Source organism: Microtus oregoni, unplaced genomic scaffold (genome assembly GCF_018167655.1).
Source record: "Microtus oregoni isolate MIOR12 unplaced genomic scaffold, Mior012 000056F_ref0000123, whole genome shotgun sequence".
Taxonomy (NCBI): Eukaryota; Metazoa; Chordata; class Mammalia; order Rodentia; family Cricetidae; genus Microtus; species Microtus oregoni.
In genome coordinates, this window is record NW_024543832.1 from 10,117,578 (window position 1) to 10,145,152 (window position 27,575).

At 45.3% G+C, this 27,575-nt stretch overlaps 2 pseudogenes; one reads left to right on the plus strand and one right to left on the minus strand.

The window, feature by feature from the left end:
• Window positions 1-261: 261 nt before the first annotated feature.
• LOC121438570 lies at window positions 262-2,243 on the minus strand (annotated as a pseudogene).
• Window positions 2,244-21,052: 18,809 nt separating this feature from the next.
• On the plus strand, window positions 21,053-23,327 carry LOC121438571 (annotated as a pseudogene).
• Window positions 23,328-27,575: the final 4,248 nt, after the last annotated feature.

The window sequence follows — 27,575 nt, forward strand, 5'->3', positions numbered from 1 at the left end:
TACCAAGAGAACCATCTCCCTGGACATTGGAAACAGTGTTTTGATGTCAAGAATGTTTACGGAAGTAGGTTTGAACTATCTTTGTCCATAACCCATCCCCGTTTATCTCTGGTAGGAAGCAAGATCCATATAAAACATGGAACAGAGAGAAACCATCGCTTTATATTAAGGTGAAAATGTGTGTTTTGTTGTACCTTAAATATCTTGAATGTGTTATTATTAGAAAAATAATTTTACATGGACTAAGGTTTTTTCTGTTGATTATGCTTTCCTATTAGTAAAAACTAGAGAGGAATTTTCTAGTTGGCTACAGATACTTCTCTGAACAGCACAGTGCCTAGGACAGCAGAGATGGCAACTTGCAACAGTAGGCACTATTGTTCCATGCTGGGAGCAACAAAGTAGGTCCAAGGTTGTGTTAGGGGGCAAGAGGCTGGGATTCTGAGGGGTCTGGGGTTCATTGCTCAATTGTACATTTTTCTGAGATGGTTGATCTTTAATGTGCCTCTCCTTTGTAGAATACCTTTGGCAGGAGGAATTGGCTGGGTGACTGGGTGCTCTTCCTTGCTCTGAGTAGGAGGCTGGCTTATGACCAGGGGCCGGGGGGGGGGGGGGGGGGGGGGGGGGGGGGGGGGGGGAGTTTCCCTGTGCTGTTTTACCTTGGAAGCACGGAGTTTATGTTGCTGCATCATGTTAATTTCTAACATCTCTCCATGTCATAAGTTCCTGGGCTTCAGCAACATTGCTGTCCACACGTGGTTTCTTTTTCACTTCGTTTCGTTGACTCTGGGCAGTAGCTACTGTAGGCTCACCTTTCTTAGGCAGATACCTGCCCTTCGATTGTTTGCGTGGGGTGAATTCCTGGAAGAAAGCGGCTCACACGGTTTTGGAAGGGGCTATTTGGAGGAACCTGTGTGGGTTTTGGCAGGGACTGATAATGTCTTTTAGTTTCCTCACCTTGGTAAGTAGGTGCCAACACTTTGATTTGGCTCTTTGGTGAGACTTGATGCTTTGGAGTACTGGGCTTCTGCTTCATCAGGCTCTTGTCCCCTCCTACCATCACAATGTCACCTAACCCCTGGGAAACCAAAGTGTCTGCAGGAAGCAGTGTGCTCCTGGGATGCTCTGGAAGGAGCACAGCAGTGGTGTAGACTTGCGGCTGGCTGGCTGATTGTCTCCACACTTTGTGGAAACTCACTAAGAGTTATTTCCTGGTGACTGTGTGCCCCTGGGTTTGGATACTGGTCCTTCTAGGCAGTAAAAGGACTTCTTGGGTCTCTCTCTCTCTTTCTCTAAGACAGTCCCACTCTGAGATGGTGTATCTATGAATTTATGCTTGAGAGTTTAAGAATGAAGCTTGCTTGCTCTCTGCTTTGGTTGGCAGGGCCCGTGAAGGCTCATGGTCAGCACCAGATGGAAATGCCCTCAGGGTTCTCTCGATATCCGTACAGGAAAAAGAAGAGACAAGGAAAAGATTCCGTAGTGATGAAGAAAAATCCTCAATTACCACCTTTCTCAACTGGCATGGTTTCCCTAGGAACCTGACTAGCTCAACTGCTGAACTGGTCCCAGATACAGACTTTGTTGGGACAGCAAGTCACACAGTGCAACGGGCAAGGACTCAGCTTTTTTCAGCTTAAAGAGATTTTTTTATGGGCTTGAGCCTCTTGAAGGGTAGGCCCCACATGGGCTTCATACGAAACCTTGCAATCTGTTCTTCCATGGCCTGGTGAGCATCTGAATCAAGAAAGACAAGCTTCTGGGAAGAGCTCATGGACTTTTCTGAACTCTTAGAGGATGTAAATTCTTAGTTTCCAATTGGATGTCAGACATGAAAAACCATCATTCATAGCAAGCCAGAATCGACACACACTCAGAGGGATCAGACTTTGATTGATTTGCTCTGACTTTGTGCCCACATGAGCTTTCAGCGTGCTTTCTAGATACTCGTTTATGTGTTTTGAGTCAGTTATGGAGTCTCTCTTCAAGCTCTTCACTGGATTTCTTTCTGACTCCAAAAGCTTTGTGGCTTGTAACTTTACTGAAGCTTTTTCCAGGTACCAGTTTGGATCTTTTGAGATCTTTCCTAGAATAGGTCCCAAATTCTTTCCAGATACCTTTTCTCGTTGGAATCTCACCTTGTGGCCATCCTTGCTATGGTCACCCATAGACACAGAGGATCATGAGGGGCCTGGTTTGTCTCTGGTCAGACAAGTTCCTGTTACTGTTTTCAGAAGCTGCATCATTTTATTGTATGCATGTGTGTGTTTTGCCCAAATGTCTGTCTTCTGTATGACATATACCTGGTCAGAAGAAGGCTTCAGATCCCCTGGACCTGAGTCCTGGAAGGTTGTGAGTCACTGATTCTCTGCAAGAGTAGCAAGTACTCTTCACCTCTGAGGTAATGCTCCTCAACTACTTCTTAAAATGGGCCTTGTTTTGTAGACTAGGCTGGTCTTGAACATTAAAATTTCCTGCCTCACCTTCTTGAGTGCTGGGATTCCGGGTGAGCACCACCACACTCAAGAATCCAGACTAGCTGAACATAGCGGTCAATGAGGAATACTGAGAACTCAAGAACAATCACAGTGGGTTTTTGATCCTACTGCACGTACTGGCTTTGGGGGAACCTAGGCAGTTTGGATGCTCACCTTACGAGACCTGGATAGAGTTGGGCGGTCCTTGGGCTTCCCACGGGTCAGGGAACCCTGATTGCTCTTCGAGCAGATGAAGGAGGGGGACTTGATCGGGGGAGGGGGAGGGAAATGGGAAGCGGTTGTGGGGAGAGGCAGAAATCCTTAATAAATAAATAAAAAAAAGAAAAATAATAATCTGATTTTGACCCAAATAAATAGTGTGCTTAAGAGAAAATGTCTGTTCATTAGGTTAGCTTTTAAAAGACCTAAAATACTGAATATAAAGCATATGGAAAATTCACACCTTTCTCCTTGCCTTCTACTGTGGGAGAGAAATGAGCAAAAAGTGGACTTTTCCCTAATTAAGGTAAATACCGTAAAGATGCCAAAACTGTTAGCAATAGATGGTTTATCAAGAATTTATAGTATGCCCCCCAGCACCCCCCCCAACCCTGCCCTGCTATATGCTAGGACCAGTGCTCAAGAACAGTTTTAAGCTCCTGCACTAAGGCTACCCACCCAGAGTGGTGAGTGCCGGCCTACCGGGCAGGCCTCAAGGTCCCCTGTAAGGGAGCCCGGGCACCTTCAGCTTGTGCTCCAGGGTTGCCTGTGCTCTCCTGGATCCCACCCTGAGTGCCCCGTTTTTCCTTTTGTCCCCAGATCATTGGGCTACCAGGCAGCCCTGTTTAGGTGCTGAGGAGTTCCATCTGGATGGGTGAGTGTGTGCTATCCAGGGGTGGATTATCCTGGAAGAGAGCACAAACCCCTCTCCCCCAGCTCCTTCTGCAGGGCTGTCTTTCTTACACATGACCTCCCCCCCCCCCCCAAGCCTGCGTTTTCTGCTAGGTCCTTTGCTCAGGAACAGTTTTCTGTTCCTACACTAAGGCTACCCACCCTTAGCAGTGAGTGCCTGCCTACCAGGCCAGCCTCAAGGACCCCTGAAAGGGAGCACGAGCACCTTCAGCTTTTGAAGCAGGGTGTCCTGTATTCTACTCGTCCCCGCCCCCCAAGTTCTCCCTTTTTCTGCGGGTCATTGGACTACCAGGCATCCATGTTTCAGTGCTGAGGAGTTCCATCTGGAAGGGACGGTTCCTGCTTCTACACTGAAGAGATACACCCAGAGACTCAGTCACAGCAAAGACTGGACCAAGACACCAGGCCTCTCCTGGCTCCATTTGAAGGAAGAGATGGGAAGGCGCCAATGCAAGAATTCCTCCAACAACCTGAAAGGCAACATAACATCACCAGAATCCAGGGATCCCGAAATAAGAAGAATTGTACACCCTACTCTAGAAGAATTAGAAGAAATCGAATCAAAAGTGAATTATATGAAAATAATAGAAGACCTTAAACAGGAGGTGAAAAACTGTCATAAACAATTAGAGATTACAAACAAAAAGGTATAGGAAATGAATAAATCGCTCGAAGATACCCAAGAAAACCAAGAGAAACAAGAAAAAGCAATCAAACCGGTAAGGGAAGCGGTTCAAGACTTGAAGAATGAAATGGAAGTAATGAAGAAAACACAAACCAAGGGAAGGATGGAGATGTAAAATCTGGGTAAACGAACAGGAACGACAGAGACAAGTACTACCAACAGATTACAAGAGATAGAAGAAAGAATTTCAGACACTGAAGATACCATAGAGAAAATAAACACACTGATCAAAGAAAAAGCAAAACCAACAAATTCTTGTTGCGGGAGGTCCTCCCACTCCTCCAGCCTATCACCGCTGATGGGATAATAGATTTGTAATTGTGAGTTACTGTCTTTAGACAAATATATTGGTATAGATTCTTGTATATTGATACAAAGTTAAATTATATTGACTATTGTACGCATGCATGTTTCTACCTCTGTTTAAAACATTTTTTATGTATTGACATATATTGTATTGATATATATATTGTATATATTTACCATATTGCAGTGTACATTTCTACCTCTGATTAAGATACTTATATAATATTTGTGTATTGATATATATTTACCTACTGCAATATATATTTGTACATTGTTTATATTTGGAGGTCATTGTCCTCATTTGTTTCACAGTCGTTTATTGTCTTAGTCTTTAAGTTAGATAGATATTGAGAACTATATAGACTAATAGTCATCTAAGTTTGTCATTTATAATAGATTATTCAGGTTCTTTAGATATATAGAGATTATACTCAGTATAGATAGATAATCTTCAACTTCTTCAAAGAGCTGTAGAAAATGGCCTTTAATCTAACTCAGAGTTTTGTGGTAGTGAGACACAATTGCTCCTGGCAACACCACTCTATTCCCAAGAGAATGTTGAGCACCAAAGACACTCCACCTGGAGTCTTCTTTTTGGCAGAACTGGCCTTTGGGCAAAGAAATGCCCATACCTCAACGACTGACAAAGATACAGAGCATGCATCAATGGATAAAACAGGGCTGTCATATCCTGCCAAGACAGGGTAAGATAGTTTTGAAAAGTTGCTTGCCTTTGAAAATGGTATGTCAGTTATGTTAGGCCTTAGCCAAAGTTGGTTGCTTCAACGCTGCTAACGTGATTTTGGGTGATTGCCCAGGTAGCCAGTTGTCTCTGTGATTTGTTGCATGTTTTGGAAGTTGTTTTACTGAACTTCCTAATTACCCAGGTAACATTATTTCCCTCTCTGATCTTCGATGGGGTTGAAGACTATATAAATGTAGTTACTTTCTCTCATGACTTGGCCAAGTTATTTATTATACAAGACCTAAGCTAGTTAGAATAGGATATTTGTACTTATTGTATATAATTTCATAGTAGGTTTAGAACGCTCTTATTTAAACAAAAGGGGGAGGTGTTGCGGGAGGTCCTCCCACTCCTCCAGCCTATCACCGCTGAGGTACCAGCCCATTGGGGCGTGGTTTCTCTCCCTTTAAAAAAGCGGCCACTTCCCTCTCCTCTCTCTCTTCACTTCCTGCTCCGCCTGAGACTAGACTCCTTTCCTGGTTGCTTAGAGGGCTGTTGCCTGGGACAGTGATCTGTAAGTTTTTTCCCCTTTAAATAAATACCACCCTAATAATCATAACCCCAAATTGGTGTGGCATTGTTTGTGACTTACGCCTTCAAATTCTCATCACAAAACATTCAGGAAATCTGGGACACAATAAAAAAACCAAACCTAAGAATAATTGGGATAGAAGAAGGAGAAGAAGTACAACTCAACGGTCCAGAATATATATTTAATAAAATTATAGAAGAGAACTTTCCCAACTTAAAGAAAGATATTCCTTTGAAGGTTCAAGAAGCATACAGAACACTGAATATACTGGACCAAAAAAAAATCTCCTCGCCATATAATAATCAAAACACAAAACATACAGAATGAAGAAAGAATATTAAAAGCTGCAAAGGAAAAAGGCCAAGTTACTTATAAAGGTAAACCTAACAGACTTACACCTGATTTCTCTATGGAAAAAATGAAAGCCAGAAGGTCCTCGATAGATGTACTGCAAAAACTAAGATACCATGGATGCAAGCCCAGAATATTACACCCAGCCAAGCTTTCGTTCACTATAAATGAAGAAAACAAAATTTTCCAGGATAAAAACAAATTTAAACAATACGTAGCCACAAATCCAGCCTTACAGAAAGTGATAGAAGGAAAATCACAAACCAAGGAGTCCAACAGACCACAATAACTCAAACATCTAGAGACCCTTCACCAGCACAACTCAAAGAAGGGAAACACACAAACTCTACGACTAAAAAAGTGACCGGAGTTAACAACCACTGGTCATTAATATCACTTAATGTCAATGGACTCAACTCACCTATAAAAAGGCACAGACTAAGAGATTGGGTACGAAATCAGGATCCAACATTCTGCTGTTTACAAGAAACACACCTTAACCACAAAGACAGGCACCTACTCAGAGTAAAGGGATGGGAAAAGGTTTATCTAGCAAATGGACCTAAGAAACAAGCAGGTGTGGCCATACTAATTTCTAACAAAGTTGACTTCAAACTTAAATCAATCAGAAGAGATGGAGAGGGACATTTTATACTCATAACAGGAACAATTCATCAGGATGAAGTCTCAATCCTGAATATCTATGCCCCTAATATAAAATCACCCACATACGTAAAAGAAATATTACTAAAACTCAAGGCTGCCATCAAACCGTACACACTAATAGTAGGAGACTTCAACACTCCTCTCTCACCAAAGGACAGGTCAATCAGACAGAAACCTAACAGAGAAATTAGAGAATTAATGGAGGTAATGGATCAAATGGACTTAACAGACATCTATAGAAAATTCTACCCAATAGGAAAGAATATACCTTCTTCTCTGCAGCTCATGGAACCTTCTCGAAAATTGACCACATACTTGGTAACAAAGCAAACTTCCACAGTTACAAAAAAATATTCGTAACCTCCTGTGTCTTATCAGATCACCATGGATTAAATTTAGAATTCAATAACAATGCTACCCCCAGAAAGACTACAAACTCATGGAAACTGAACAGTAAATTACTGAACCTCACCTGGATCAAGAGAGAAATAAAAAAAGAAATTAAAGTCTTCCTTGAATTCAATGAAAATAAAGAAACAACCTACTCAACCTTATGGGACACTATGAAAGCAGTCCTAAGAGGAAAGTACATAGCACTAAGCGCCCACTTAAAGAAAACGGAGAAAGCACACATTGGAGACTTAACAGCCCACCTGAAAGCTCTAGAAAAGAAAGAAGCACACTCACCTAGGAGGAGTAGAAGACTGGAAATAATCAAATTGAGGGTGGAAATCAACAAAATAGAAACACAGAAAACAATCCAAAGAATCAATGAAACAAAAAGCTGGTTCCTGGAGAAAATCAACAAGATTGATAAACCCCTATCCAAACTAATCAAACGGCAGAGAGAGAATTTCCAAATTAATAAGATCAGAAATGAAAAGGGGGACATGAACACAGACACAGAGGAAATTCAGAGAATCATTAGATCTTACTACAAAAGCCTGTATGCCACAAAACTGAAAAATGTAAAGGAAATGGACACATTTTTAGATAAATACCATATACCAAAGTTAAACCAGGACCAGGTGAACAATCTAAACAGACCTGTTGGTCGTAAAGAATTAGAAGCTGTTATCAAAACCTCCCTACCAAAAAAAGCCCAGGACCAGATGGTTTCAATGTGGAATTCTACCAGAACTTCCAAGAAGACCTAATACCTATACTCATTAATGTATTTCACAATATAGAAACAGAAGAGGCATTGCCAAATTCCTTTTATGAAGCTACAGTTACTCTGATACCCAAACCGCACAAAGACTCAACCAAGAAAGAAAATTATAGACCAATCTCACTCATGAACATCGATGCAAAAATCCTCAACAAAATACTGGCAAACCGAATCCAAAAACACATTAGGAAAATTATCCATTATGATCAAGTAGGCTTCATCTCAGAGATGTAGGGCTGGTTCCACATACGAAAATCTATCAATGTAATCCAGCATATAAATAAACTGAAAGAAAAAAACCATATGATCATTTCATTAGATGCTGAAAAAGCATTTGACAAAATTCAACATCCCTTTATAATAAAGATCTTGGAGAGATTAGGGATACAAGGGTCATACCTAAATATAATAAAAGCTATATACAGCAAGCCGACAGCTAACATCAAATTAAATGGAGAGAAACTCAAAGCCATCCCACTAAAATCAGGAACATGACAAGGCTGTTCACTCTCGCCATACCTCTTCAATATAGTGCTTGAAGTTCTAGCAATAGCAATAAGACAATATAAGGGGATTAAGGGGATTCGAATTGGAAAGGAAGAAGTGAAACTTTCGTTATTTGCAGATGATATGATAGTGTACATAAGCGACCCCCAAAACTCCACCAAAGAACTTTTACAGCTGATAAACTCCTTTAGAGGGAAATCAAAGAAGCTTCACCTTTCACGATAGCCACTAACAGCATAAAATATCTGGGGGTAACTCTAACCAAGGAAGTGAAAGATCTATTTGACAAGAACTTTAAGGCATTGAAGAAAGAAACTGAGGAGTATACCAGAAAATGGAAGGACCTCCCTTGCTCTTGGATTGGGAGGATCAACATAGTAAAAATGGCAATTCTACCTAAGGCAATTTATAGATTCAATGCAATCCCCATCAATATTCTTCACAGACCTTGAGAGGACAGTAATCAACTTTATATGTAAAAACAAAAAACCCAGGATAGCCAAAACAATCCTATACAATAAGGGATCTTCTGGAGGCATTACCATCCCTTACTTCAAACTCTATTACAGAGCTACATTGATGAAAACAGTGTGGTACTGGCATAAAAACAGAGAAGTCGACCAATGGAATCGTATAGAAGACCCGAATTTTAACCCACAAACCTATGAACACCTCATTTTTGATAAAGGAGCTAAAAGTATACAATGGAAGAAAGAAAGCATCTTCAACAAATGGTGCTGGCATAACTGGATGTCAACCTGTAGAAGAATGAAAATAGACCCATATCTATCACCGTGCACAAAACTCAAGTCCAAATGGATTAAAGACCTCACTGTCAGTCTGAACACATTGAACCTGATAGAAGAGAAAGTGGGAAGTACCCTACCACAGATGGGCAGAGGAGATCGCTTCCTATGTATCACCCCAGCAGCACAGACATTAAGGGCAACCTTGAATAAATTGGACCTACTAACACTGAGAAGCTTCTGTAAAGCAAAGGACACTGTCACTAAGACAAAAAGGCAACCTACTGATGAGAGAAGATCTTCACCAACCCCGCAACAGACAAAGGTCTGATCTCCAAAATATATAGAGAACTCAGGAAACTAGACTTTAAAATGCTAATTAACCCAATTAAAAAATGGGGCACTGAACTTAACAGAGAATTCTCAACAGAAGAAGTTCAAATGGCCAAAAGACACTTAAGGTCATGCTCAACCTCCTTAGCGATCAGGGAAATGCAAATCAAAACAACTTTGAGATATCATTTTACACCTGTCAGAATGAATAAAATAAAAACTCCAATGATAGCCTTTGCCGGAGAGGCTGTGGAGGAAGGGTACCCTCAGCCATTGCTGGTGGGAATGCAATCTTGTTCACCCACGATGGAAATCAGTGTTTCGTTTTCCCAGGAAATTCGGGATCAACCTACCCCTGGACCCAGCAATACCACTCCTGGGAATGTACCCAAGAGATGCCCTATCATATGACAAGGGCATTTGTTCAACTATGTTCATAGCAGTATTATTTGTAATAGCCAGATCCTGGAAACAACCTAGATGCCCTTCAATGGAAGAATGGATTAAGAAAGTGTGGAATGGCGAACAATGAGGGCTGATGAGAAGCCAAGGACAATGGCACTGGATTTTGATCCTACTTAATGTGCTGGCTTTGTGGGAGCCTAGCCAGTTTGGATGTTCACCTTCCTAGATGTGGACGGAGGGGGAGGACCTTGGACTTTCCACAGGGCAGAGAACCCTGGCTGATCTTTGGACTGGAGAGGGAGGGGGAGAGGAGGAAGGGGAGGGGGAGAAGGGTGGGAGGAGGGGGAGAAGGGTGGGAGGAGGGGGAGAAGGGTGGGAGGAGGGTGAGGGAAATGGGAGGCTGGGAGGAGGCGGAAACTTGTTTTTTTCCTTTTCTCAATAAAAAAAATAAAAATATTCAAAGACCTGTGAAAAGATATATGCAGTTAAATATACATATATACACATACATAATTTTATCATATATGTTATATACAATTTGTTGTAATAATATTTAAAACAACTGGAAATAAACTTCTTATCAAATAAAAAAAAACTCATGAAATGTTTATTTCAGTTTTGTGAATTAACCAATTCACAGAACTAACCATTTTTCTTTGGTTTAGAATTTTAATGTTCTTTTATTATTTTTTATTAAAAATTTCTGCCTCCTTCCCACCTTCCATTTCCCTCCCCCGCCCCCCACTCCGCTTCCCCTCCCTCTCCAGTCAGAAGAGCAGTAAGGGTTCCCTGCCCTGTGGGAAGTCCAAGGTCCTCCTTCCTCCATCCAGGTCTAGGAAGGTGAGCATCCAAAGAGGCTAGGCCCCCCCAAAGCCAGTACATGCAGTAGGATCAAAACCCAGTGCCATGATCCTTCTCAGCAGCCCTCATTGTCCACCACGTTCAGGGAGTCCGGTTTTATCCCATGCTTATTCAGTCCCAGTCCAGCTGGCCTTGGTGAGCTCCCAATAGATCATCCCCACTGTCTCAGTGGTTGGGTGCACCCCTTGTGGTCCTGACTTCCTTGCTCATGTTCTCCCTCTTTCTGCTCCTCATTTGGACCTGGGGAGCTCAGTCCAGTGCTCAATTGTGATGCTCTGTCTCTATCTCCATCCATCACCAGATGAAGGTTCTATGGTGATATGTAAGATATTCATCAGTATGGCTATATGATCGGGCCATTTCAGGCTCCCTCTCCTTAGCTGCCCAAGGAACTAGCTGGAGACATTTCCTTGGACACCTGGGAGCCCCTCTAGAGTCAAGTCTCTTGCCAACCCTAAAATGGCTCCCTTAATTAAGATATATACTTCCCTACTCCCATATCCACCCTTCCTTTATCCCAACCATCCCATTCCCCCAAGCTCTCCCCATCCTTCCCTTCACACTTTTCTCTCCCCATATCCCTTTACCCCCATCCAACCCCACCCCCAAGTTCCCAATTTTTGCCGGGCAATCTTGTCTACTCCCAATATCCAGGAGGATAACTATATGTTTATCTTTGGGTTCACCTTCTTATTTAGCTTCTCTAGGATCACAAGTTATAGGCTCAATGTCCTTTATTTATGGCTAGAAACCAATTACGAGTGAGTACATCCCATGTTCATCTTTTTGGGTCTGGGATACCTCACTCAGGATAGTGTTTTCTATTTCCATCCATTTGCATGCAAAATTTAACATGTCATTGTTTTTTTACTGCTGAGTAGTACTCTAATATGTATATATTCCACACTTTCTTCATCCATTCTTCCATGGAAGGGCATCTAGGTTGTTTCCAGGTTCTAGCTATTACAAATAATGCTGCTATGAACATAGTTGAACAAATACTTTTGTAGTATGATAGAGCATCTCTTGGGTATATTCCCAAGAGTGTTATTGCTGGGTAGGTTGATCCCGAATTTCCTGAGAAACCGCCACACTGATTTCCATAGTGGTTGCGCAAGTTTGCATTCCCACCAGCAATGGATGAGGGTTCCACTAGGTAGAAAGGAGGGCTCTAGCTGTGCTTCCAGCTCCTGCAGCTTTTTGTTGGCAACCACATTTGCTGCTGTGATGTAAGTGGCTGGGGCTGCTAGGGAATAAAGGGACAAAACCAAACAAATGAGGGGTTTCCTCCACTCTCCTGACTTAGGAATTTTTTTTACTGCCCCATGCTGAACCAGAAGAGTTCCAGGTCAGAAGAAAACAGAACTGACTTTTCCTGACCAGACCCGTGCTGCTCAAATTCTGGCCTTTCTTGATCCACCTCGAATTAATCCTTTTTTTGATTCTGAAGCTGCACTTTGTGGGAGAATTTGCCAGTGTATGCTCCATCTTTCTGGGAAGTCTTCTCCCCATCCTTTCTTCCTGAAATCTCTGTTTTGTTGTCTTCCACTGCATGAGAATAGCGTGCGGCACCAACAACATTAAATGCATATTTCTAAACCATTGTCTTACTCACCTTCCAATTACTGTAAGAAAAAAATAACCAGAAAAAGCAACTTAAGAGAGAAGAGATTTATTGTTTTGGTTTACTCTTCCAGTGGCATATAGGCCATCATTCCATAGACCATACAGCAGCAGGCAGGGGAAGGTTGGTGGCCAGAGAAGAGCCCAGAGAGAACAGGAAGTGAGGCCTCTTTACAAATCCCCACATCCTCCAGCAGGACTCCACTTCCAAAATAGTCTCAACCCCCACCCCCTGCGGACCATTGAAACATGTGAGCCTATGGGAGATATTTAACATTAAAATCACTAACAAGCAGATGTTATGAACATCTCTCCATGTCAATACATATAAATCAATGTAACTTTTAATATATTGCATTTATTTGATGTGTGTGTATGAGAGAGAGAGTGTGTGTGCACGTGTGCATATGGAGATCAGAGCTGTGAGAATCCTTTCTCACTTCGCACCTGTAGCTCCTAGGGAGTGAACTTAGGTCGCCAGCACCCTTACCTGCTGGCCTGCTCACGGGCCCCTACAGTGTTTTCCATATAGCAAACCACACACAACACATCTTATGACCTTAGTCATTTTTAGGAGGTTGTTTTGAGTTTTATGGGTGCTTTGGCTGCATGTATGTATGCATCACAGGTGTGCAGTGCACCCCGAGTTCAGATCCTCTGAAACTGACTGAGAGATGGTTGGAGCTGCTGTGTCGCTGAGGGAACCCATGTCCTCCAGAAGAGCAGCCAGTGCTCTTTACTGTGGAGCCATGTCTCCATTTTAAGTGCATATTTCAGTGACAGCCAGGATATTTCACACTGTTATGCAACCATTACCTCCATCAGCAGCAGAATTTTTTTTATCTTTTCAAACTGAAACCCTGTATTCCTTAAGCAGTGCTTTTAGTGGCTTTGAGATATAATGCATATAATTTACTTCTGAATTATTAATATGTATTATTATATAAGAATATAAGGTATTCTTATTATTATACATCCAGGTATACTTTCTACTCTAAGCACTCTTGGTGCTGGAGAGCTGGTTCCATAGTAAAACACCTGTGCTGCTCTTGCAGAGAACCTGAGCTTAGTTCCCAGAATGCATATCAGGTGGCTCACACAACTACAGCTCCAAGGGCATCTAGTATCCCTGGTCTTCGAGTGACACACACACACACACACACACACACACACGTCAGATTGAGAGGCAAAAGTGGCTTACAGAGTGTTTTTTGCCCCACGCCCCTAGTGCTTTCGAAATCGAACCCAGTCCTCTAACATGCTTGGACTTAACACTCATTATTTGGATAAGAAGCACAGATGGGTTTTTAAAAATCTGCATGCCATACTGTCTTGATTTCAAACCTAGAAAGTAGATCAGTTTAGAATAGATGATATTATGTGTATTTTAAACAAACAACAAATTACGTCTGATTTTCCATTTCACAACCTCTCGTTTCACATCAAGTACAGATACGTGTGCCTCGCTAAGATCTTCCAACCTTCACGTCACTTAAATATCCAGCTTGAGGTTTGGACCTGAAATTTGTGAAGTTCAGCTTTGCATCTCAGATCAAAGCCCCAAATTCACCTTACATGCAGTTTCCAAATCCAGAGGCATCAGTACCTCTGGGGGCTCGGTCGGCAGTGGGACTGAGAATTTCGGAAATTTGCTCAGGCTGCTGTTCTGGGGCCCACCCTCTGGCCACTACTGCTTTGCAAAGATGTAGATCACAAAGCAACCCTCTGATATTCCCAGCCCCAGGCTCAACCTGTTGGCTGTTTCCTGACACTCACCAGCAGAACCAGAGGCTGGGTGAGAGCGGGCGTCCATGGTACGGCGGGAGGCGGCCACCAGGGGCAGCCTCGCGCTCGCTTCGGACCGCTTCCTGCCAAGCGGGAGTAGTGGGCAGCGAGCCAGATTTGGTGGGTATCAGGTAGGCTCGGGAGAATAGTGGAGCAGACTGGGGCTCTGCGGGGCCTTTCCTAGCCTGGACCACCTCCCCAACCCAGCCACAGGATGGGATGACTTGGTTCTCCCGGGCTTCAGCTGAGCCTCGCCTTGGAGCAAGTGGTGCTCTCCAGATACTTACCGTGAACCCCCGTCCCTCCGGGTGCTCATTGTGCACCCGCACCCTCGGTGATCACCGTGCACCGCCCCGCTCTGGGTGATCACCATGCACCGACCTCCTCTGGGTGATCACCACGCACCCCCTCCGGGAGATCACCATACAGCCCCTCCGTGTGCTCTCCGCGCAACCCTCTCCGGGTCTCTCTGTGCACCGGGCGCCACCACTCAACTGTGTGAACCCCACTTCCCTCCTCTATTAAAAAGCAATATTTGGAGTTTATGAAGTTTGACATCCCACTCTTTGCCTGTACTAGCTACATAATATCCAGATTATTTAAAATAATTATCGGACAGTGAGGTTTAGCCTGAATTGTCTTGGTGACACCAACATCTCGAATTATGTAAAACATTGTGCATATTGGCAGTTCATTTAGTTGGCTTATTTTCTTTGTCTAAGCAGCCCCCTCCAGTGACCACACTGGGTTCAAGTCTGCCTAACCCCTGAGCTTTGCAAGACCCTGAGGAAGAACGTGGATTTGAGGCAGCCCTTCAATGTACATGGTGTAGATCTTGGATGAACGCCTTCACCTTTGAGTCCGTTCCCTTCTCTGGAAAATTATCTACCTCTCAGAATTGATTTGAGTTTGATATTGTGTGATACTGTGTGAGGTGAGTTTAAGGATGATTGCTTTTTTTCCTAGGGAGATTCAGAATGTGAGGATTATAACTAAAAGATACAAAATACAGTCCATAAATGCCCTAAGGGCTTGCCAACTAATGAGGGTCATATTTTCATTTGAAAAGAGGACTCTAAGGCCAGTGGTTAAGAGCACTTGTTTTTGCAGAGGACCGGGGTTCAATTCCCGAATGGCTCACTGCTGTTCAGAATTTCAGTTCCAGGGAATCCAGCACCCTATTCCAACCTCCCTGGGCACCAATGCATGCAAACAAGCACTCATTCATATAAAATAAATAAGTCTTTTATTTATTCATTTATTTTGGTTTTTGAGACAGGGTGTCTCTGTAGTAAATAAATCTTTTTAAAAAAGAAAATATGAATTCCAGGTTCTTGCAGAATTTTGTTCCTGGTGTTGGTAGCATTTGAGTGTTAGCTTGTATTACTATAATCAGCTTTTTTAAATGATTTGTTTATTTATTTTTGCTTTTGTGAATTTCTATGTGAGGGTGCCATGTTTCCGGGAACTGGAGTTATAAACAGTCGTGAGCTGTTATATGGGTGTTGGGACTTGAACCTGGATCCTCAGCCAGTGCTCTTAACCACTGAGCTATTGCTCCACCCTTACTATAGGAGGCTCTTAGAAGGGAAGGGTTTATTTGGGCTCAGTCCTGGGGGTTCATTCCGTGATGGGCCTTTGCATAGGGACCTTTGCTTATGGCCTGTGGTCATTCTGCGCATCGTGGCAGGAGAGATCCGTGGTGGAAGGGGAATCTGATGGGAGAAGACGGCAATGGAAGAGGTGGCCTTCCTTCATGGCATCCTGGATGCAGAGAGACACAGGCTGGGGTCCCAGTATCTCCTTCTAGGCCGTGCTGTTCCTGACAGAAACTTCCTTGTAGCAAACTCTACGTTTTTAAGATGCTGCCACCATCCAGCAACAGCTGAAGATCAAGTCTTGAATGACTGAGCCTTAGGGGGATATTTTTACCAGAGCACGAGAGTGAAGGTGTGTGTGGAGCTGGAGAGTGAGTGGTGGGTGTGGATTTAGACTTAAGCTCCTCTGCTCGGCCACAAGTCTCTTGCAAAACCCAGGAAAGGGGCTGACAATTTTGAGCTCCAAAGTCTGTGCACTGGAAAGGGTGTGTGCCGGTGTGTGTGTTTCACACGTGTCGTGGCACGCATGCGGAGGACAGGGTACAAGATGGGTGCTGGTCTTGGCCCTCTCCCTTGTTTGAGCCAGGATCACTCTGTGGTGTGCCATGGGTCAGACTGGCTGGCCCAGCAGCCTCCATGGATTCTCTTCACCACCGGCATCACTGTAGGAACAATGGCTTCTCTTGGGTTCTGGGGATTTCAGCTTGGATCTGCGCACCTTACCCACTGGGCCATCTGCCCTGTTTGTGTGTGTTCTTTTCTTAGGGAACCCCCTTTCCTTCCTAAAACTGTAAGCTCTAGGCACCATAAAACTTGTAGTCACACAATAGAAAAGTCAGAGGTGGAAGTTGGGGTGAAAGAGATTTAACACTTGGAAGATGTAACTGTGATATTGATGCAATTGGATGAAAGAAATGGCGGATGGGAGGTGCTCAAGGGCAGGTCCCACAGAGAACTGAAGGGAAACACAGGAAGACAGCAATTGTGTGCCAGACGCCCATGAACACAGAGAAGTGTGGTGTGACTGTCTATTCAGTGTGCCTTGGTCCCTGCTCTGTGCCAGGCACTGCAGATGGTGGGGAACCAAACAGAACAGGTGACAAACATCTTGAAGCACAATCTAAGGGTCCACAGATCTCCTAACGGGTTTCTTTGGGCACCAAAGAGTGTTTGGGGGCTGGAGTATAGAACACTGGGGGGCTCTGTAGTTTACTTTCCTGGGGTTTACTTTTCCCTTGGTGCAGGAGTCAGACCCAGGGCATGTGCTAAGCATTGACTCTCTCACGATCTACATCCCTGGCCACTCAAGACTCATCTCAGAATTTAGACTTGTTTTTCAAGGCACAGTGGGACTATTGAATGTTGTGTTCTTGGCAGGATTTTATCTGTCGTTTGGAAGTATCCCCTCCATGTCAAACAAGAATTCTTCCACATACACGTAGGGAAATATGTACAAAGTTTCTTTCACACCAGGCTGGTTGTGAATACCTATAATTCAGCCCATGGGAGACTTAGACAAGAGGGTGGTATAGTTGGTTTGTCTACACAATGAGACTGTCTGGACCAGGGGGAGTTATTTCACTGATGATGCTCTCTTCGACTGAGAGTAACAGAGCAGAATAGATGAATCTCTAAAGCATAATGTGATGTGCTGGCGAGATGGCTTCGTTGCGATGGGTACTTGCTGCCAAACCCAGTAACCTGAGTTCAACACTCAGGATCCATAGTGGAAGGAAAGACCTGATTCCTGTAAGTTGTGCTCTGACCTCCTCATGCATGTCTTGGCAGGTGTCCTCCCTTCGCGGTCAAAGAAATAAAATGTAAGAAATTAAAACAACAACAACAAGATCAATCTGAACTTCAAAGCCGTTAGCTGCAGAGCGGCTCTCCAGTATACCAGAAGTGACACAGTGCCTGAGAAGCTGCTTATGGTCAGGGACTTGTGACCACGGAGGACGTGGTTTAACCGTGCCCACCCAGAGGGCCTCAGATTTTAGCATTCATCCAGACCACCTGGAGGACTCTAAAAGCAGATTTTGTTTCTGATCAGTAGGTCTGAAGTGAGCACCTATGAAATGGCGTTTCTTCCCAAGTCCCCCGGTCCCCGGCCAGAGAATCCCAGAGAATAACCATGAGGCTAATGGCGGCTGGGGATGGAGAGGGCATGGAAGGTGCTTCAGTTCTATATGTAATATTTTATTTCTTTCACAAAGGTCAGGCTTGGTGGAGAATCCTATGCCCTGAGAGACCCTGGGTTGGGTCCCCAGTATGCCACACTCCCCAAAAATGTTATTTTTAAAAAATTGAAATATATTTAGGACAACTGTAAATTGACAAAACACTGAATAGATTGTCCTAATCTTACTTGTTTTTCCTTTTGGAACATTTCATTAAAGAAGGAAGATCCCATCTGCTGTGTAGAGAATGGATGGGAACAAAGAAAGATAATGCAGGAATCAGCTGTAGACGTGCAGGTAAGAGGCCAAGGTGGAGTCAGGAAAGGACTGAATGTAGGGCTTGGCTGATTCTGAGGTCAGGGGAGGGAGGAACTGAGTCATCCTGGTTTGTGATATGAATGATGATAAGCTGTGTCTCCACGATAGAGTGGGAGCCCCGAAGAGATGTGCTGGGGAAAAAGGGGCACAACAAGGTCAGCAGTGGACACTGAGCCCACAGAGCATTGGGAGAAGGATCTAGACTGCAGTATAGATGTAGGAATCCCAAGAAGCTTGAGAGCTACCAGAGACACTGCACGAGGTGAGATTACATCGGCCTGCAGCACCCTCAAAGGAATAGTATCATCCTCTGCCAGGTTTGGCCAGCTACAATCCACTGCCTGTTTTCTTTTTATAGCCCTGAGCTAAGCAAGCACTTTACTAGTGAGCTGTGGTCCTGGCCTTTTTTAACCTGGTAAATGTTGGGTAAGAGATATTTGTTGAGAAAGCACAGGTTTGTTTTTCTACGCCATAGGGGCTGCTCTTATGTACTCTGGCTACAGGGCTGAGTGGCACAGGCAGAGACAACGCATGATATCATACCACCCCTCTGCACCTCACATCTGTGATGCGGTTATCACTTGATTTTGGCATTGACTGCTAGAGAAAAAAGCAGTTGCAAAGAAACCCTTTGTCCTAAGGTCCACGTTGAGACACACCTGGTCCCTCTAAAGATTATGAAGAAAGGTGAGCTGGAGAGATGGCTCCGTGGGTAAAGGTGCTGGTCATGCAAGCCTGTTGCATCCCCAAAACCCACTTAAAGAGAGAAGAGAGAATCAGCTCTGCTGAGTTGTCCTCTGGCCTCCACACGTGCGCTGTGGCATGTGCTTGCCCATGCCCACACGTAATACATACAATGATAATTAACATAAAGTTTTTTAAAGTATGATGAAATAGATAATACAACAGATGCAGCAGCCTGGGTGGAAACAGCCGCCGCGGCTCTGTTCAGTCTCTAAAGATGAGCCGAGGAAGAGGCCTGAGGTCAAGATGAGGGTCTCGAGTCCCCATGGAAAGACGAACAAGTGACCTGAATCTGAACCTGGCCAGGGAGACCCCAGAGTGTGGGGTGAATGGGCAAGATGGCCTCCAGGTGGCCTGTGAATGAAACCAGAGTGATTGCAGATTTATGACCCCGTGATATAAGGAATAAACACCAGTGTTGAATTCTGTTTTCTAAGCGAAGCTACTGAACTGTCAGATCTAATGTTTTGGGGTTAGAAGTAGTCGCATTGCTTGCTGTGGCAGCACTTCACCCATGTCCTCATTGGTTTAGAAACAGGAAGCTGTGGTTTCTTATTTGCTGACAGGAACTATGCAAAAGGATTTGGGGGACAAGACTTGAGTTTATTCTTTGAAGTTGAGATATAATTCTTTTTTATTTTGTCTGTGCACTGTGTGACTGCAGTACTCTCACAGGCCAGAAGACACCATCTGATCTCTTGGGATGGAGTTACAGAGGCTGTGAGCTGCCATGTAGTACCAAGCACAACTGTGAGCGACCCAGGCATGTGGATGGAGACCCAGCTGAGAGAAAGGAGAGACTCCTGAAGGTAGCCCTGTCAAGATTGACTCTGGGCATCCAAACTGGCTAGGCTCCCACACAACCAGAACATGAAGTAGGATCAAAACCCAGTGCCATTGTCCTTGGCTCCTCAGCAGCCCTCATTGTCCGCCATATTCAGAGAGTCCGGTTTTATCCCCTGCTTTTTCAGTCACAGTCCAGCTGGCCTTGGTGAGCTCCCAATAGATCAGCCCCACTTCCTAGACCAGGATGGGCGGGGGAGGACTTTGGACTTTCCACAGGGCAAGGAACCCTGACTGCTCTTCAGACATGAGAGGGAGGGGGAGAAGAGTGAGGGGAGAGGGAGAGGAGTGGGGAGACGGGGAGAGGAGTGGGGGGGAGGAGTGGGAGGCTGGGAGGAGGTGGAAATTTTTTTTTCTCAATAAAACAAAAAGAAAGTTAAAAAAAAAAGATTGACTCTGGGTCCCTTGTCTCCCAGCCTAATGGTCACTTTGGAACACTTCTGTCCAGCAGTTTGAGGTACAAGCATCCTTTGCTCAAGAGTCCATCCCAGGTCTGTCCCCTTCCAGCTCCCTCAGCCATGGTCCTGCAGTGATCTCTATTCTGGATTTTTTGGGTTCCTGCTACCAGTGTCTCCCGAGTCATCTCTTTGGAAAGTCTTAGACAGTTAGAATTAAACCATCATTCTCACAAGTTTGTCAACTCTTATCCTGGATTATCATCAGGGCCTAATTTCTGCACCTCCATCTTCCTACCCCAAAGCTTCTGAAAAGTTAGCCTTGCTTCTTTACTGGGCCATCGCTCGGGGATAGGGTGCTCAACTAGCTTAATCAAGGCCCTGTGTTCAATCCCCCGGGGCCACAGAAAAAAAAAAGCCTAAATATTTTGTTGTTGCTGTGTTAGGGTTCAAGCCCAGGATCTTGCGCAAGCTGGAAGCTCCCTGAGCTGTATCACCAGAAGACCCTAACTTCTCAGCTTCAGGAAACCCTTGTCTGTTTCCTACGCTCACTAAGCCTCTTTGTCTGCCTTCTATCCCAGTCCCACAATACACATCTACACTCAGGCCACCCACCTAGTGCAAGCTCCCGTGGGAGAAAAAGACTAGATGTGGTCTGGATGAACTCCCATTTTAGCTTGTAATGAAGAATGGTGTTTATCAGGGCAGCTCACATTGCAGTGCATTTATGCCTTCAAGTGATGCTGATCCTGACCAAACCCACCAGTGACGGTGACCACCTTCGGCCCACTAGTGGCATCAGAACACTCCCGTGGAAATCAGCATAGACGTTGATTCTACACCCTGTCTCATGTTCTGTTGTAGGAACTGACATGGGACAGCAACATGGAAGCAGGAAAGGTCTCACCCACAGAGAAGTCCCCTGGGGCGTTGGGCTGTTGCTCTCCTTGGCCCTTATGAATGTGCTCTTTTACCTCTGCCTCGACTGCTTTTCCATTTTCCCCGATCTCCTGAGGATCCCAGGCGCTGTCCTCATGGTTACTTCAGAATGGGACAGATAAGAAACCTCTTGCGCTGGTTGTCCTGCGAGGAGCTGAGGCTGGAAGCAAGGCAGCTGAGGCGCGTTGGGGAAGGAGCCATGAAGAGGGTAAGTGTTCACGTCTGTACTGTCCTCACTGTCAGCTCAGGTACGCTGACACTTGTTGTACCTGGGAGTCCAAGGCAAAAAGATTGCCTGGGGCTGGGCTGTGGTGGCGCATGCCTCTAATCTCAGCACTCGGAAAGCAGAGGCAGGTAGATCTCTGAGTTTGAGGCCAGCCTGGTCTACAAGAGCAGTTCCAGGACAGGCTCCAAAGCTACAGAGAAACCCTGTGTCAAAATTAAAAAAAAAAAAGTACACTTTACAGAAAGAATTTACAGATAGAAGCTCTGTCCTCTGTAGCCGCTGCTCTTTCTGTTTCTGTGATAGGAAAGCTTGTTCACCACCTCCACCTCCCGCCCTCTCCATCACTGTCATCCTTTCCAGGGTGGCCTCCACACACCAGGAAACCTCAGACTGAACACTACTTTCCTCTTGGCCCCTTTAGCAGCCATGGAAGCCGAGGAAGTGTCTCTCTGTGTCTCTAGATATAATCTATATCTAGACCTAGTCTAATGCTGTTGTCTTTGCATATTTAATAAATTCCCAGATGGTTCTCTCGAGACCTGTCTCTCCCGGACTCCCAGAACCGTGCAGTCAACCGCTTATTTGTCAGCTGCACTTGGAGTTCTCTGAGCAAGTCAGAACGTCCTGGGTGGGACTCTTGTTTGTTTGTTTCTTCCTTCCGAATAGAGTCTTACTGTATAGCCTTCAAATTCATGATCTTCCTGCTTCAGCTTCTTGAGTTTCGGGATTACCCATATGTGTCACTACAGGCGGCTTGGTGTGGAACGGTTGATCATCTCTTCTATGGTGCCTGCTGTCCCCTTCTTTGTAGATGGCATCACTTTCCACCCAGGTCCTTTAGCCATACACCTGGGAATCATCTTGGGTCCTCCTGCCCCTTCTGTCGGCCAGGAGCAGGCTGTGCTCTTCACACTGCGGTCCATGGCGACTCTCGGGTTTTGGGAAGCCTTTGGAAGAGTCCGTGGTCTCCGCCTTGGCCCTGCTCTTCCTTCTTCCTTCCTTCCCCTTCCCAGTTAGCTGCTCGCCCTGCTGAGTGCTGCGAGTCTCTCTTCACAGCTCTGGGATGGCAGAGACGGAACCATATCTGGTTTGTTTCCGCGTCCTCTGCACCACGCCTGCCTCCTAAGAGGTGTTCGTTTCACAGCGTGATTTGGTGGAAGCCTGGGTCTGACGTTCTCCATGGCCCTGTTTCAGGGCTTTCTGTCCGAGTGGAATGAGCACAAAGTTGCTCTCTCACGGCTCACCAGGCTGGAGATGAAGGACGATTTCTTCCACGGACTGCAGATGCTTAAGTCTCTGCAGAGCGAGACGTGGTCACGCTGGTTGGCTACTGAGGGGAGGATGGCACCGTTCTCACGGAGTATCACCCCGTGGGTTCCCTGAGAAACCTGGAAGAAACACTAAACCTTTCAAAGTACCAAGATGTGAACACCTGGCAGCACCGGCTGCAGCTGGCCGTGGAGTATGTCGCCATCATCAACTACCTGCACCAGAGTCCCCTGGGCATGAGGGTCATGTGTGACTTTAACGACCTGCCCAAAACGCTGTCTCAGTACCTGCTGACAAGTAACTTCAGCATTGTGGCCAATGACCTGGGTGCGCTGCCCCTGGTGGACTACGCCTCCAGGATCCTGGTGAAGTGTGGCCACAGGGAACTCCACGGGGATTTTGTGGCTCCAGAGCAGTTATGGCCTTATGGGGAAGACACGCCCTTCCGTGATGATCTCATGCCCTCCTATGATGAGAAGATTGACATCTGGAAGATTCTGGATGTCTCCAGTTTCCTTCTGGGGCACGTGGAAGGCAGCGATATGGTTCTATTCCACTTGTTTGATATCCATAAGGCATGTAAGAGCCAGATCCCCGCAGAAAGACCCACGGCTCAGGATGTACTGGACACTTATCAGAAGGATTTACATTCACTCAGAGACTCTGTAATGTCTCAGACAAAAGAGATGCTGAAAGGACAGACCATTAAGTGATGGACTTGATGGCTGAATGGCATCCCAGCTGTTCTACTCTTGGCGATGGACGTGCTTTCGTGAACCTCATGATTTGTGGATGCAGGGTCTCCTCCACATTGCCTGTACATCTGAGTGTGCCCTGCTTTCCCAGCCACCTGGATGAAGTAGCCAAGCGGGAAAACCTTGCTTCAGTGTGCTTCCTGGTGAAGATGCAGAGAATTCATGGGTCTACATAGAATTGAAGGAAGTGATAAAAAGGTAATCATGAAGACACATCGCCTATCCCGGTAACTGTGTTTATAGATTGGTAGGAAATGGAAATCTTTAAATGACCACTTGGAAAAAAACATACACTAATTCTTCGGAGAACATCTCTCCTAATTTGAGCAGTCCTGTTGGAAGCTTGGGATATAGAGCCCAATGGTCGGGCACTTACCTGGTTCTGTGCAAAGCCTTGGACCTGACACATAGCATACACACACACACACACACACACACACACACACACACACACACTCAAAGGCCGTTTTGGGTGTGCAAAGCGCAGCCCTCGTCAGTGAGGTCCTTGTCAGTGTTGGAGATGACTGTCTGTGAAGGTTCCATGCAGTTTCCTCTCACTGAGCCAAGTACACTGTGGCAGCATGCTCTGGAGAGAGACGGTGAATGGCTAGTGCTGACTGCTGGGAACGGCAGGCTGTGGGGACTTCCTTACCTGCCTGGGATGATGCTGACCTGAGGTTTCTGTGTGAACGTTTCATTTCATATCCAGTGTTCCTCTTTACTAGACAGTGTCGAGCCTCCCCGGGCTTGCACAACTGAACACCTTAAACAAAAATTGTGGCACCAGGAACGGTGGTGCACACCTGTGATCCTAGCACCTGGGGAACAGATTGGAGAAACCAAGAGTCCAGGCCTGTCACGGGCTATATACCACGATCCCGTCTGTCCACGCCCCCACCCCAATAAAAAAGTCGCTCCTGTGGTGCTGGCATCCTTATTATGGGAGACATGAGAGAGTCGGTGTGTCTTCATGGCCACTCACGAGGTGTCCCCTGAACCCGAGCAGGCGACAGGGCCCACCTCGGAGTCTCTAGCTTCACAGGGCTAGAGGGAAGTCCAAGGGTTTTCATTTGTAACTGGTTCACCATGCTGCTGTCCCTGGTGTTTCCCTGCTCCTACAGGGACCACTGTTCAAGACTCATGTCCCCCTTGAGAGGAAGGTACCACAGGCAAAAGAAGTAGTACTGTATTGTCTTGTGTAGCCTGTGACTAGGGGGTGAACTTGCCCAGGGTATCTGAACCGTCTCTGTGAAGCACACAGGGTGCTCCATGCACTTTGTGTTTGTTGTCTTACAAAACCTCCACCAAAACCCACTGGCTTAAAGATATTAACAAGTGCTGGCCTGGATGTGGAGTAACTGGACCCCTGACTTTGTTGCTAGTGTTCCCAACATGCAAAAGCATGTAGGGGAAAGAGTCAGGTGGTTAGTTCCTCAGAAACTTTAGATAGAACGATCACATGACCCAGTAGTTCTTCGAAACATGTTTACATTAGCCATGAGCTTGATGGTACAGTGATTGATAATAGGCAAAGGGTTAAAAATTAGTCCAAATGTCAGTCAGTTATAAACTCTGTGTGTGTGTGTGTGTGTGTGTGTAGTAGAATATTACTCAGCCTTAAAGAATGGCATCCCTTTGCATGCTACAGTGAGTAAGCCTTGAAAACACTGCATGGAAGAAGCTGCTCATAGAATATGACGTGTTGCATAATTGTATCTGGATCATCCCAGTCTAAAACCATAGAAACAGGAAGATCAGTGTGTGTGACAGGGTGGTAGCAGGGCACAATCTAAGAACAGGAAGCGATGAAACATGCTAAGCTTGCGCAGTGGGAGACTCCAGCCATCCTCACCGCTCAGTTGTATGCAAAGGGAAAAATTTCAAAGATGACCGCAAGCCTGAACGTTTCTGGTCTTTCCCTTGATGAGGGCAGCTGTAGTCAACCTCAGGGACATTTACAGTGGAATGATTTGGACGTTCAAAGCCCAGAGAGGACGCTGAATACAAAAGAAGATGTAGGACACAAAGTCCTAGTTCCTCGTCTATGACACAGGCACTGTGTTCACCAACACTCCTCTCCGCACCCAAAGGAGGAACTGGTACTTGGCACAAATTCCAAAAAGGAACATCAGAAGTGAAACGTGACTAGCAGTGCTGCTCTAACTGGTGAAGTGTGTGGTCTTCCGCTCACCTTTCTGTGCTTCTGTGAATGGGCTCCCAAAGTTTTTTTTTAATTCCCACAAAAAATTTGATTTTTATCATCTCACATATAGAAGGGAGAAGCCAAAAATATTAAAAATAAATAACTAAATACACGACCATATAAGCGACATTCATAGGAGTCCCTGAAACGGGAGTTAGAGGTGCTTGTGAGCCTCCTGATGTGGGTACTGGGAGCTGACCCTTGGTCCTCTGCAAGAGCGATAAGCATTCTTCTAGCATCATGAGTTACGTGGGTTTTTTTTTGTTTGTTTGTTTTTTATCTATTTTATGTATATGAGTGTTTTGCCTGCATGTATGTCTGTATACTTGTTATAGTACTGACGGAGGCAAGAGGAGGGTGTTGGATCCCCTGGAACTGGGGTTACAAATGCTTGTGAACTGCCATGTAGGTCCTGGGATTCAAACTTGTGTCCCCTGGAAGAGCAGCCAGTGCTCTCAACTGCTGAGCCGTCTCTCCAGCCCCATGAATGATGTTCTCAAGAGTTCTGCCGAGCCCCATGGGGTCTGTGAGGTCTGCCACAATGATTCAGAAGTTGGTCATCTATAGCATGATTAATAAAAGCCCAGAGATAGAAATTGGGGTTCAACCTGAAGGTCAGAAAAGCAAAATAGCCAGCCACCTCCACCTCAGTCCGAAATGGTGATCCTGCCTCCAGGAATCTCAGCATGAGACTGCACATCTGAGCTGTCTCCCCCTGTTTTAGAATCCTCTCTAGGGCTGGGATTAAAGGCATGCACTGCCCAGTTTCTATGGCAAACTAGTGTGGCTACTGGGATTAGAGGTGTGTGTCACCATTGCCTGGTCTGTAAGGCAGATCATTGTGGCGGTTTCACCCTCTGAACTTCAAGCAAGCTTTATTTATTAAAATACAAATGAGCTATCACTGTCTGTGGCAGCTCTTTGAGTCACTTGGCTGCAGAACTCCACAGGGACCTCTTATCTGCTCTGTCTTTTCCAGGTTGTCAGAGACAAGCTGAGGCCCCTCGAGACCATCAGCAATGTCTTGATGTAGTGAAAGACCCTTGTTTTCAAGGGCAGTGGGAGAAATCCCCCAGACTCAGTAATTCAGGCCAACATATGCAATTAGCAAGAGGTGTCTTTATTGATTACACAGGTGCCTGAGGGTGCAACAGCAGCTTACACCAACTGCACACCCCGGGCAAATTCAAACAGCCATATTTATAGGGAAAAATGATTACATAAGAGGGTAGTATAGCACAAGCATTTCATTGGATCTCAAATTGGTGGGCTTAGCTCACCCTGGGAATGGCCCCATGTCTATTCTCGAATTTCCCTGAAAAACCATAAAGACAGATAAAACACCCTGCAGCCAGTTGATAGTTTATATAGAATGTCTTGGGGTTAGAGTATCCCTCCCCTCGCCTAGTCAGTGAGTCTGCAACCCATAGATATCCAGTTTTAGCATCGGCTGAGCCGGGGGGGGGGGGGGAGGCAGGTAAATTTCAGCAGAGTTTAACATAGTACGTGGGCACAGGGGTCCTTCAAGTATTGGGGGGGTCTTTCAGTAGGAGATGCCCAGGGCTTTCTTGGGTATGGGCAGCCCACAGAGTTAAAATAGTAATGAGGCCCAGCAAGATGGCTCAGCAGTTAAAGCCCTTGCCACCAAGCCTGAGGATCCAAGTTCAGTCCCTGGAGCTCACGTGGAGAGATCAGACTCCTGCAAGCTGGCCTCTGACCTCCGCACATGCACAGTACAGCACACATATGTACACACCAAAATTAAATGTAAACACAGATAAAACATAATAAATGTCACTGATGAAAAACTAAAAGTATAAAAACTGCAGGGTTATTATGAAACAAAGAAGAGGAAAATAAAAATAATGCTTAAGTTGCCTTTAGAGTAAGTAACAGGAACACTTAATATGGACGGTAACTTAAAGTTGTCCATTGAGGGCCACTGTGATGGCTCAGCAGGTAAAGGAGCTTGTTGCTGAGCCTGGACCTGGAAGCTGCTGTGT